The 14188-nt window shown below is 43.4% G+C and overlaps 1 long non-coding RNA gene across 1 annotated transcript in view; it reads right to left on the bottom strand.

The window, feature by feature from the left end:
* LOC148392820 (uncharacterized) overlaps window positions 1-14188 on the bottom strand; it is a 54917-nt gene that overhangs the window by 7018 nt on the left and 33711 nt on the right. The window contains exons 5-6 of the long non-coding RNA XR_015860219.1: window positions 7393-7449; window positions 1172-1218 (exon numbers count right to left, since the gene is read on the bottom strand). This is a non-coding gene — a long non-coding RNA (uncharacterized LOC148392820). The remainder of the gene's footprint in view (window positions 1-1171; window positions 1219-7392; window positions 7450-14188) is intronic.

Here is a 14188-nt window from a genome sequence, read left to right as displayed (position 1 = left end):
TCTGGGTGTAGCGCCACTATTCTTTTGCACGCGCGGCCCCAGTAAATGTGTCACTCAAGGTAAGATGAGTCATGATCCGCTCAGGTGATTTATGCCAACGTCACGTTGTCCTCTTTGTTGTTGATTGTGATAATGGAGTCGTAAAGTGCAGCTTGTGATAAACACATGACTGCTTGTAAATGCTCCCACATCTTTGGGGGATTCCCCCCGCTCCCCAAAAGCTGCCTGTTATTATTAAGACATTAAAAAAAAAATACAATCATCCATCTGTGCATTTACGCAATTTGGAAAAGTTCACAATTGAAACCACGTCATGTTACATGTCAGTATATTTTAGGAAACCTCAGTGCAAAGGATAAAAGAACAAGCTAGTTTGCTTTTTCTTTGGCATTTTTGCAACAATATTTCAAAACATGTCAGCGTTATCGTCCAAGACATCAGCATACCACATTTACACTCACTGGATTGATTTCAAACTTCGAGTCAGGGCCAGGGCCTCAAATGAATGTTCCAAGACAGGGGCAGGTTTTAATTAAGGACTACGGTGGCAAATTAGGGACAGGCACTGAAAACAGTATTAGGGTTTCAAACAAGCTGTTGCACTGTAAACTGGCTTTCCAAGATACTATGTACGGTAGTTGTTTGACGGCATTAGGGTTTCAAATTGGGGTTTTAAAACGGGGATTGGCTTTCGAAATGCAATTTAGGTCAGGGCCAAGTTTTTAAACCAGGGTTGGGGAAATCAAATCAGGTGCGCCCAATAAGGCTCGGGCTAGTGGAGTGACTTCAGAGTGCTAGCAGCGACAAAACAACAGCGTGCTTGCTATCTGCTCCATTGTCATGCTGAACGTCAACAAAAATAAGTGCAGTGCGAAAAGGCCTCAAGACACCAACTCATCAAGTCAACCACTAGCAGATTGACCAAACTTTACATTTTCACCTGGACGAGATCGTAAGGTGTGCTCCATATTCGTCAACGTGTGCGTGATAACGTGTGGTGGCCCACACCCACGAGACGGCCATTTTGGTCTCATATGCTCAAGTGCCAAACTGATTATGAACTAACAGCAAGCCAGCATTGGAAGATAATTATGTGGTAGACCGAAACCTAGCCGATGAATTCAACGATTATGTATCCATAGTACAAGACGTGTATTATGAATGCACTTACCTGCAAAGAACGTCAGTCATCTTGTGATTTGGAGTCCTGAGATCCTCCTGAACACAAAAGCAAAACAGCACATACAGTAGTTATTCGGCTGCTTTTTACATATAGAGTACTCGTGACAAGCAACAAGCTCATCGGCCACTCCAGCACACTCCATTAAGGGTGCCAGGAATAAGGGTGCATTTTCATAAAATATCCTTTGTCAGAATGTGGAAAATGGGCAAATTATCTGCGCGCTAAAACACCCCGGTGCGAAGCGGATCCCCAAAGCCGCCAGAAATGACCTCAATTAGGCTGTCGAGGCACAAGAAAGTGTCCCGTCGGCCCTCGCCAGTGAGTGGCGGCGACAGATCAACATTGCCACTTCTCGCCACATCACCTGGATGAGCGCTTCACATTTGTAAATCAATGAGAAGGGGAGGGATTTTCCTGTCTGGCTTGGCACTGATGTTTGAGAACCAAATTACCCCCATTACACACCCTCGCTTGACGACTATATTTGAGGAGCAGAAAAGGTGTACAGTCACGGGGCTTTTGGAATCACCCCCCGGTAAAAATTACAATAGTCGCCCCGCTGCCCCCAAAAAAGTGGACAGTTGCCTATATACTTTACATACAGTAGACCATTTTGAATACAGTTAACGCTCGTTATAACAAAAATAAAAAATTAAAAAATGAATAAAGTAATTGATGCTTGCCCAAACAGGTTGTAGTTGCCCACAGAGGCCACAAGATGGTGCCAAAGCATTTTCTTTTTATTAAACACGGCTATGGCCTGACTCACGTTTCTCAGTTCGACATTGTTGCTTGCCAAGCTGCCACCAGAGAGATATTTTGGTTCTCGAAATAGCTTTGGCCTGAGCCCAAAAAAACTTTCAATAAGAGGTTAGCAGCAAAAAAGAAGATTGGGTACCAAAAAAATAGTCATGATCATGAATGTGCATATCCATGAACGTCGAACCGTATTGTGTTAACAATAGTAAGTAAATAAATAAATACATTATCTTTTTGTGCAGTGCTTTGAGTTTTGCTCATTGGGAACGTGTTTCACAAGAGTTCTCAACAATTCTTTTTTTTTTTTTTTTTTTTGAGGTGCGGTGTGGCATTATTGCCCACCTTAAAATATTCTTCTGGGAATGAATGCAAGCCAAGACTAATAAATGGCAAATAACTTTTTTTTTTTTAAATTAACAATGGTACCAATCACTCACTCGAGTTCAGACAAGAAGAATATTTTCAGTGTGCCGCACCCCGAGAATACTGTCTAATTTCTGAACAATTCAAACGATAGTAAACCATGTCACAGATTTGTTTTTTGGTTTTTTTTGCACATACAGTACTATCCTCGGTGACTATAACATGCCATTATGACCTTAAAAACTAGAATCACACTAAGGAGAGCGCAGAGCTCCACTAAAAAAAATCATGGAGCTTTACATTTGGGCTTGGTTTATTATTTAGCAGGCTACTTCCTGGTTACCTAATATCACATTGACTCACACGGTATCAAAAGATAAAGCACCCTTAGCCAATCACTTGAAGGGTGCAATGAAATAATTGGTTGTTGAAACATAAATCGATTGTTCGTTCATGTTTTGTGAACTCATTTGTGTCGTATTTATTCATATTGACCGCCGTGAAAAAAAAAAAAAGGCTCATAAAAACAAATTTAGTGGAGATTTTTGCACACTAGTACATCTTTGTATTTGTTATTGCACAAGTAAAAAAATAAGACCTCTGAAGAAATATGGGGACATTAACAGTGCTATGTACAATGACGGAGTAAAGGAAGCAATGAACCATTACTACACAGACAAGTCGAAAGTGTGACACACTCCAGAGATTCCTGGTCGGAGCCCCACGCTAAAAACAGCAATATATAACACTTATGTGATTTATGAGAGCTATATTTATCATGCTGATATAAACTATTCACCTATTACCAGCCCGCGCATTACTCCGGCAATTCATTCACGTCAGCAGACCAAACAATTACCTCTGCTAGGACACTGCCAAAGCAAACTGCCCCCCTTGAGCCCCGCGACTTCCAATAGAGACCTCTCCGAGGAAATAAGAGGAGAGCGGGGCATTTCTCAACTCATCCAAATGTGGTAAGTTATGATGCGGTGATGTATCAAACATTGATCTGAGACGTTTGGGCCAGCCGAGCGTATTAAGAAAGGAACTCGGCAGACTAATGGGCCTGACTGCCAGACAAATTGGGCCAGGCGTCCCGGCAACACAGCCCCGGGAAATATGGGGCTCCGTCATCATTTTTATTGCTCTAATGCATTTCGTTGTTAACTGAAGAATCGAGTCTCGAATTACCTACATTCTGCTTGTTTTCTTTTGCCGTGAAGAATCTAGCTTGACATTATTACAAAACACACGCATTCTCAATGCTCTCTATCCCTATTGGTTCTGCTCAAGTTGCTGAGAAAAAAATATATATATTTTTGTCATCTCACTCTGCCTGTAAACCAGGTGTTTTCCACCAACAAACGGTAATGGCCACGGTAATTTTGCTTTTTGTAACTTTCTCCCATGTGAAAAATGGCAGCAGGCATCATCAGGCCTTTAAGCATTGGAAAAACTCAAGGCGCGACGCAACCTCGACGACGCGCTCGCAGAGCAGCGCAGTCAAAGAGTCAATCAAAGCCGAATGAATAAAAAAAAAAAGAAAGGGATGAAATCAAGGCAAAGTTTGAAGCCAGAAGAGCTGTCACGGGGACGATTCCCTCAACGAAGAGGCGGGTGGGAGACAAGTGAAAGGATGTTTTTAAACCGTAGGTAAATAAGAAAAATCAGGCATTGAACACGCAGGTAATAACTGATGTTATGACTTGGCATTTGCTCTGACATGCATTTGAGACAGGAACATTAAAAGATATCCACTGCTTGACAGGTATCACAGCTCCCCGAGGCGAGAAGGATTCTCATTTTGATGAGCGTGTCAGTCACGCTGAAGCCTGTCGACGAGCCCCATCTCGACGCTCAGGAATATCTCCAAATTTACAAATGGAATATTTCAACAGCTGCGTAAAGACGACTGGTTACGCCCCAACTACAAAATATTTGGAGTGTCGAGGCTTTACCGTGTCGGGAAACACATTTCATTTGAGCGAGGCCTCACATTAAACGCGATACCGCAAAACGTTCCGTGTCACCGTTGTATTCATCGTAACGGCTCAGCCTTGTTTTGTGTTTGCGCTGGAACGAACACCTTTAGGATCTTTGAGGCAACGATTGGGAAAATGCGTATTGCCACAGCCTCGGGAGGTGTGTGTGGCTCTCTCCAGGAAGTGAGTGGCTTATTTTGACCCAGAATCACCATTGATTTGGACTCAAAGGTTGAGCAATTGTAGTGCAAAGTCTAACTGTGTGGACTTTTCTATACAAAAATATATCAACAGTGTGAAATTCTTACAAAGGTTAAACGTCAAGGGCTCAGTGAAATTGAAAAAGTGGTAAAAAACCATTTTACAGCATGAATTTCTTTTAGTGGCGGTTTAATTATTTTTGTACAGTTGCACTGAAAAGTTCTCCAACTCGAGAGTGAATCAAAAATGCTCAATAGCGAGTCACAAAAAGAAAAAGCCCACTTCAAGTGTCACTGTGTTGGCTTTGAAATGACTTTACACAATACTGGATATATTCTGGAAAGTCAAATGTAACACTTGTGTAAATCTGCCGTCCTGACGTTTAGCTGAAGTTTAGCTGAAAACTGTCCAAAATTGCAAGCGCTGCAGCAAAGGATTTTGTTTCGGACCTTCAACGTGGCCCGGCCTGCTTTTGACAAGCTTGAAGACTTGCGTGCGTGCGCTTGCGCGGCTGTAGAACATTGCTTGCTTCTTGTTTAGAGAAAACAAAGTGACAGCTGTGAACAAATACAACGGCGGCGGTGGCAGGGAAGTGTGGCAAGCGAGACATAAAATGTCTTTACTTTTAAACTTCAAAGCCATAATCACTAATTTGACTATTAACAGAGTCGTCTGATGGTATAGTCTTACCATTTAGTTTGCTGCTAGCACCAGCTTCTTAGGGAAGCCCAAAATAGCTTTTCATTTAGAACAATTGCCATTACACCAGTCAGTAAATAATTACAAATTCTTCAGTTGCGTTAGAAAGGAAAAAAAAAAAAACCTGTCACTCGAGTCACATTGAGCGTCAAGACACAATAAAGGGCATGCCAACAACATCTCGTAATTGAACCTTCAAAGCAAAAAAATGATAGCTACGCTTTTTTTTTTGCTAACAACAGATGGAGCAATGACATTTAGCTTCAGGAGTAGATCAAAAGAAAAATATATAATTCCTGGGTTCGAGTCACCCTAAAAACTGTTTTTTGTCTGTATCCACTGTGAACAGGCCAAAGTTCTAATATTTCAGCGCCAGTTCCAAAACTATTACAGCCACAAAGTGTATTATATAACCAACACTTGATAAATCGACTATGAAACAAACGCAGGTTTGTGGAGGCTTTAAATGAACTTGGCAACATTCTATTTCCCAATTGTCAAAGTCTGCTTAGTTTCTCCGCAAACATTTGCCGGGAAGGGTCGAAAATGCACGCGAGAAAACCTCCCAAACAAAGCTGCAGTCTTTCGACACGTTTTCTCCAACATCCAGCTTTCTTTTTATTGGTTCATTCGTCTCATCTGCTAAATGTACCCGTTGAAACGTATTTGGAGCAAGCTTGGGATTTAATTTCCACAGAGTGCTACGAGCTTGTAGGTGGTTCTGTTAGCTGGAGCGCAAAGTGGCTCGGGAAAGTCTATCTGTTGAGTATCACATGGCTAGCGGTGCTTCCTAGGGGCTATATTTATGTACTCCGACTGCCTTCCACTGAAAGTCCAACTGGTGGGTGATTTGTCTCCATAAGAGAGTGCCATTTACAAGCAGCCATGCTGGGGTGGGACCCCGACTAGAGGACTCGTTAATAGCACACATCCACTTCACACCAGATGCTGTCCAGAGCAAACCAACATAATACTGAGACACACGTCAAAAGCAATTTTCTTTCAATGCTTGGCCACACGCTTACATTTTATTGGCTTTTTTTTTATTGCACATTTTTGCGCCTTGCATCTGTCTCACTCTGGCAAATGGTGTAATTCGACTAATTAAACGCTTTTGAAAAGGCTGTGGAAATGACAGATCGGGAAAATAGAGATGCGATGATAAGAATGTAGAAGAAAATGTCATGGAAATTGTAGTCTAAGCTATTTTTATATAATAGTTTTTGCTGTCTTGAACCACAGTGGAATCAATTAAAACAATTAATTGAAAAAATATTGGAAATCATGGAAAATGTTTTCATGTTATATGCTCAAACTGCTACTATCAAAAACAAGATTCCCAACTGTCAAAAAAAACCATAATAAAGTAAATCTGCTTAAGCACACACAATGGAAAGGTCTGCTGAGTAGCAACTTATGGATGTACTTTTACAATTATACAAAATCTTGCTCTTAATATTATTCCATTTTTTCCTTGTCAATTAAAAAGCCAAAGTCTCCAAAAAATTGCTCACATCACACATGATGATGGTTAGAAGTTTTCTCATAAGGCATATTTTTCCATACTATTCTACAAACTGACTCAAGAACCTTCAAAGTATCAAATAACTCAACACAATGCCTTGACCCAATTATTCACTCATTGTTTTGATTCATGAATTTTCTGTCTGTTAGTCACACGAGCATCAACCGAGAGCTTTCTAGATTCATCTAAAGCTTTGGGAGGAAATCTCATTCATGACATTTTGCGACGAGGATCCATTTAGGAAATCTCGATTGACATTATTGCTCCCACATTTCATAAAAAGATGTATTGAAAAATATGAGCTGTCGAGATAAATTCAAGAGACTGTAAAGGAAAAATATGGAATTTACGGTTTGCTTTTATGGCCGGATTTCTGGGATAGTTGTTACGGGACATGACGTTAGGCTAGCAGTTATAAACCTGTCCGCCATATAAATGACCTCATTAGACGATCCCAGTGGTTATACAAATCGAGTCACTTGATCTTCAATGAGCTACATGTGCATATAAAACGATGGCCATCATATTGGCACCGTCCAATGACGAGCTCGAATCGCCACCTTATGAGTTTCCTTTTGTAATAATATAATACTGTGATGTGTTTTCTCTTGCACGTGCTGGAACAATACGCGGCGTTTAAACCATTACAATACGTTTATAATAAATAAATGAAATCTCACCTGGTCATGCTTTTTGCGATCTTTCTGTAATGCCCTACGATATCACAAGATGGCACCCTGGAAAACAGAAAAGTAGTAATGGTTAGTTGTGAATCGTAGTAACAGTCATTTGTGCGGTGTTTTGAATAAAGCAAAACGTTATTATCAGACATGGTAACAATCCACTTCAGTCAAGAGAAGCTCGCTGCTGTTGCTGTTGACAGGGTTAGCGTGGAATGAATGCATGCTCAATCAGCCGTGAAACGTCCATTTAATCATCCGGAGAAAGCCTCCGTCGTTTATTTATGCTGCTCCAGTTTACATTTCCAAACATCCACCGTATTAATCATTACTTCATCAAGCCGTCCGACTGACAAGAAGGATAAGGCCCCTCACAGTCGGTCGGTCGGCTAACGTGTGTATGTTTCTGTCTGGCCATGTGTTTGTATGCGAACTGCTATTTGAGAAGCTTTGCCCCTTTGATTCACTCAACACTCACTGTGTCCAGTAGAAATAGTCGGCTTTTAATGCCAGTGTCCTCACGGGCTACTCAAATCCAACTTTTGCAGGCCAAATGGGAATCACTCACATTTTTGGTTTGTTTTGTTTTTTTCTTCCAGAAGGGAAAAGAATGATTGATGTTATTTTGCAGGAAACAACATCAAATGAAAACACATGAAGTAAAAAAAAAAAGGCGGAACTGGCTTTGAGTGCAACTTTTTGGACAAAACACAGGCAGCTTTGACCAAACGGCACGGGGAAACGTTGGGGTCAGACGTGTGCCTGACAGCTTGAGTGATGTGCGCCTTGGCACAGCCTCTCTACCTGCCAGCGTAATGGAATTCAGGAGGACTCCATCGCCATCGACAATGAATCCTTCATAAAAGAGTGAGGTACGAGTTTATCACCCGGGATGAGAAGCATGTTACATTTGCCACTTTAAAGAAGATGAATGGGTCACTCGTCCATTTACATTCTCATACATTTTCATGAATCTTCCTCCGAGTGAATTTGATCTATCGGTAACAAGATAAATGATGAGCATAAAGCTTTGGCAGCTCTGACATAAAACAATCTTTCATTTGACGCCAAGTCTTTTACTTTTACAAGACGCGCCGTCTGTCTTCGCAACCTTGTGCTCAACAGTCAGGGGAGAAATTGCGGCTTCTTTACATCCAAGACTTCCACCTAAAACCCACAGACTGTATTTTATCGTACGGGCGTATGGAGTCTTTGTGAGCGCCAAGGTGAACAAAGACTCGTTTTGTTGGACTTGCTCAATGGAGACACTCAGCCGACCGTGAGTGTTTGAGATGCATGAAAATAGTTTGAAAGGCTCACTTGACAGTTGCCAGCACCGGGAAGCAACGACACAAGAGTTAAGATATATCTTTTTTTGCGTTGAATTGCAAGCACAAACTTGAGATGTGATCTCTGTACGGTAGGAGTGACTCCCTTCACTTCGCAACAAGCAGCATTTAGCAGCTAAAATTTGCAAACATACTTTAAGCTATTTATTGCCACTCCTAAGTGAGATTTACTGTCAAACAAAGCAAGGAAAACTACACGTTGTGTATCTAAAACTAATGCTAAGACTATGGGAAACACCATTTACGGGCTAACGAATAGAATTAAGCGGCGGTGTTGCAACATTTTAGGCAAGAGATATTTGAACACACAAGGTGGAGCAACACAGATAGTATAACAATATCACGTGTTGGGGATTGCAAAACAATTGAATGCTGATGGCAAATTGGCATAGTCCAAGGGTTGAGTCCACACCCTTCAGTCACTGCCACAACTGGTTGGATGGAACCATGACAAACATTTCACCAGAATCATCCATCTCTGACCATCACACAGATGAACCTTTTCAAACAGCAGACGGGCAAAATAATCCCATTGATGTATCCTTTGCGGAGACTGTTTTGCTGTCATTTGAAAAGCCACATGTCGTCACCGCCGGACGAAAGCGGCGTGCCGTCGACAGAATGATGTATCACCCGGTCGCTCCAAATGATCATTTTATTCCTCACCCCTAATTTCACTTTACGTTCCTAATGGAAAGTTTCGAGTGAGCCCGACATCCGACAAGCTAACCGGTGATTAAGTGAACTGGTGGCACATACCCGCTGACATCATCCCGTGCCGCCTGGGCCCGGGGGGACGGCTTTGACTGACCAAAACACGCTAACGAGCCGTCGAGCAAGTTTTGTTTTAAAGTGCGCTTTTGTGTGACACAACACATGGCCTCCTTCGGCGGGGGCATCTTGTAATTCACCCCCGGATGGGCTCCGTGCAACGGCAGCGTGGAGAAGGGAGCTCCTGTCTGCCGCGCTGCTCCGTGACAACGCTGAGCGCTCCCAGACGCCCTGTATGATTAATGACTTACGGCCACGCGGTGTGGAAGCCTGGTAATTAGCTACAGGCTGATTAAAGACAAGTAAACTTCTGCTGATAACCCGATTCTGTTTCTCCCCAGCGCCGACGCTGGCATGTGGAAGCTCTTACTGCCAGGCTTGCAAGAAACAGACCAATGTTGAGGATGATGAATGTAGTCTCCAACAGGCGTATACAGCCTCTAATTTAAAACTATTTAGCGTGTGACATATTGGCGTTGCGCGCTCTCTGTCTCCCTTCAGTCATGTTTGCGGTCCGTGACGTCGTCCGAGTTTCAGAGGGGCCGCCCGGCCGGTCGGCCGGCGGGCCAGCCGGCTGTTGTTTTCGCTCCGGCGCGCTCATGAATAACGTTTTGTGCTGGCTCCGTTCCTCCTGCGCACCTCTGTTTCTTTTGCCGCCATGTCCAAACATTTGCCTTTGCTTTATTAGCGAACAAGGAGAGTGGCGGGCGGCCTGCCACGCAAAATCGTCAACCAGCAGATTTGAACGTTCTGGCTGTCGGGAGAACACAAGACGGGCCAGGAATTGGACAGCCAGCGGTGTGCGAGATTGAGATAGAATGAAAAAGAGATTCCAAGTTCTTAGGGGCTTGCCAAAATGAGTCACTCCAGGTCTTTCCTTTAGGTAGATCCACAGATGGAGCAAATGAACAATGGATGGAGCCGAAAGAGATGTGCCAGTTGCTTGGGATTTGAACTAAAACATTCATAGATCTGACTTTCGCAAACTTGCCAAAATATGCCCTGGGTCAAATTTTATGAGGTCAAGTAAAATGCTGTGACTGATTTATTGTCTAGCAGATCCACATTTTACTTGGTAAAAGGCTTTTTGATTCATGTTTATCATCACGGAAGGTTTTGTTGTTAAACATTTCAGTGGACTTAAAATTATTTATAGTTTTATTTTTTCATTTTAACTATCACTGCTTGAGCAATCTCTTTGTTTTGGTTTGTCTGAGAGAATTTGTCTTCTGCCGCTGTCACGAGATCCCTTCGACCATTCAACATAACCAGAAGAGATGTCTGACTGTCACATTTAATCTGTTTATCGTTATGTGCTGTCATCCGTGCTTTGCTGAAATTGTCAACATTCGGCCGACAACAAACTTGTATTGTTTCATAAGTACAAATGCAGAAAAATATTTTGAAGCAATTTCCTGTGAAAGAAATTGCGTAAAATGGTGTATAATTGATTATTGGGTTAATTAAAATGCTACGGTTGGGCAGAATTAGAAAGTGCTCATTCCTATATTTTTTTAATTTTTGTTTGGCACTCATGCATTGATTTAAAAAGGAACATGTTATTCATCAGTTACTCACTACTTGAGTTTTTTTTCACTTTAGACTTTTTTACTTTTGTGTTAATTTATTTGAATCATATAACAGTGCTAACAGTTCACCAACATGTATTCTCGAAGTCATAATAAATTGTTGCATGAAAAACGCTTTCAGTCAATCAACGTCAGGGAATAAATTGTATTCCATAATTAAGAAGTAGATGGTAATAAAATGACAATTATTGCTATCCCGCAAAACTTTAGGAATGTGCCACAGATGTTACGAAAACAAAGCATAACTGCAAATAATAAACATGGCTGACACCCGACTACTCAAACAAGATGTGCGCCAGATGTAAAAATCGCTCTTCTAAAATTGCCACGTTGGAGACAAACGCCAGCGCATTTGTTATCTGGCTGTGGCAAGTGTGAAAAACGAGCCCTTCTCCAAATAAAACAGATGACTGTACGTGAGCCCTGCGCGAGCGAGCGAGCGAGCGTCTCCACAATGGAAAGGACGGTGCCAAAGGGCAGTCGGCCACCCACTCTCCTTTTATCACCCCGCTCATAATTAGGTTGGTTAACATACTGCTGTGTATGCAGCCATATTGACCGGGCGCCTAATCACATTACTATTGAGTTCCCGTCCCTCCTTGCCCCAGGTGACACTCGCCAGTCCAGAGTTATGGCCCTAACCTATGGAAGGAAATTAGCTGTGGACACAAGTTTGTTCTTGTTCGCCACGCTTGGTGTGGAAAAGGAAGGGGAAAAAAAGAAAAAAAAAGGAGGGAGGGTGTCGGCACAGAGTGAGAAGTGGAAGAGGAAGCGCCGTGTTCTGCATAGAGCGGAAGGCATGAAAAATGCAGAAAGTGTCGACAGAGCTGCAGCAGAGTGTCTTGCTCGGGCTGGCTGGCACTCCATTAGACCTGATAGACATTTCACTCAGCAAAGTCAAATCTAACAGTCAAGCGTTCATTAATGTGAGGAAGGGTCCGCCGAATCAAACCCACCATCTGGCTAAGACGGCAGTATAATCTACAACTCGTGATTAGTTCGAAGGGGAGGAATTTCACTTTAATCTTTTTCGGGGCTCGAAATTTCCATCTGCGCGGCTCGGCGGGCGCGCCATTTTTCTACAAGACAAATGTGCTGTTTTTCATGTTCCAAAATTAGATCAGAAGAAAACGATTACTCATGTCATGGCCTGGGAAAGGAAACAAAGACCTGATCTCCCCCCACCCAAGCCACTGCACACTGGCTCCATCCCTTCCCTTCCCTTCCCTCACCTTTTCCTTCTCTCTCACCCGGCCGGCTTCCTCGCTCTATCTCATCCTTGTCTTGGCTCGGGCATTCCTCAGCCCTATCATCCTTCCCTGTCCTCGTGCGAGCTATTTTTCCTCTCGGCCGCTCGGCTCTGACAACTGAAGAAAGGACACGCGGGCGAGACGATTAATGCGAAATGACGAGGCGCCTTCAATTAGCATAGCTTTCCTCTGTCTCCTCTCTCTGCGCGCCCGCCCTGCAGCGGCAAACAACAGATGGCGTCCCGTTTGTGCGCGACACCACCGCAGCCGAATCCGCCCCCCCCCCAAAAAAAAGTGCAAGTCGCCGGCCGAGACTGCAAATTAGCGAGGCCGCGCGACTGTCAGGTGCTGGCCTCCGCTGACAGTTGTAGCCCATTATGGGAACATTGATGTTTTCATAGTGTGACAAAAAGGATTCCTTTTTCCTTCGCCTTACAGAGGGCCTGTCTGTCAGCCAGCTCTCAAGTCATAACAAATCACTGGCACTCAGCTGAGGCTGAGCATTGGGAGCGTCGGTCGGTCGGTCGGTGGGGGGGGGGGGAAGATAAATGACCTGCAGGCCTTTGAAGTGCTTTGGCAGTTCAGATGGCTCGGTGGCGCTGACAGAGAAATATACACAACAGCGTAACCAATAATGAGAACATTAAACATTCCTGCCTCCTGACAGGCTGACAGGAAAGCCCGGCCTGACATCAATCATCTTCTGAGGCATAACCTTGACAATTAGTCTCCTCTTTGCCTCCAGCTCTCAACCCTGCGCGCTCTCGCCTGACTCCAAAAGCCACACCGCGACCGGCTGCCAGTCTGAAGGCGGAGAGGGAGGATGGCGGCTACGAGATGACAGCAAGGAGGCAGAAAGGAATGAGGGCCGCCCGCCACCACTGGACCAAGACGGATGTCCTATCCGGGTATGGAGGTGACAGGCGGATGCGGGCCAAAACATCCCGACATGTCAGGGCATCAGTGTCGACTGCCGTCATCGCTAGAATGGCATCTGACTCCACTCCCTTTCCTTTCACCTTTTATTTTAAAGCTAAATTTGTCATTTGTTCCGACAAAAATATGTTTGCCGCTAAGGGGGGAAAAAAGACACGTCACGATTATAACGTAAATACAGTTTCGGCAATACAAACCCAAATACACGTATCTTAGTGCTAGCATGACGACTAGCATTGGTTAAGTAAATGTTAGTCCACTGGAATTACTACAATTGGATGCTGGTCGTTCTATGATTTATTCTAATACAATAAAAATACAAAACAAAATTCAAAGAGAATTTTAAGAGGATGATAGAAATGAATCCATTTCATGGTCAAACTGATGCTTTTATAATACGGTACAGGAATGTTTTCAGTAATATTAACATTTTGTAAAATTATGCTGCGAATAACAAAACACTATAAAGGCAGATTACGCAAGATTACTGCTTGTGCCTGGGAGGTGAGTCGCTCCACATTAGGAGCTTTATTATCATGACCGGCATCAAATCCTTCCTGTACAGCGCACCATGGCTTTACAGAACACAGGCTGACGGATCTGAGAGAAGGAGATTTGCGCCGCAGTGGGAGTGGTCACAGCTGACTTCAATCATGGTCAACCAATGATGTTCCTCTCATTCCCCTGACTATCTCGACTTGGCAGAGTGCAAACAACCTTGCGTGGTTTTCCAAAATACATGTGGCTTGGAAACAGCTGCCAACGCCCAATCATTTGTGTGCACGCCCCCCCACCCAGATGCTCTTCCACTAGATGGCAGAAGATACAACTACAATAATTGCGACCGAGGAAGTAAAAATGCTAGGGATTGAATTTATTGAAGCTACGTTTGTGCACAGCG

Source organism: Syngnathus floridae, chromosome 9 (genome assembly GCF_059516105.1).
Source record: "Syngnathus floridae isolate MCC-2025c chromosome 9, RoL_Sflo_1.0, whole genome shotgun sequence".
Classification (NCBI taxonomy): Eukaryota; Metazoa; Chordata; class Actinopteri; order Syngnathiformes; family Syngnathidae; genus Syngnathus; species Syngnathus floridae.
This window is presented reverse-complemented; position numbering and strand designations above follow the sequence as displayed.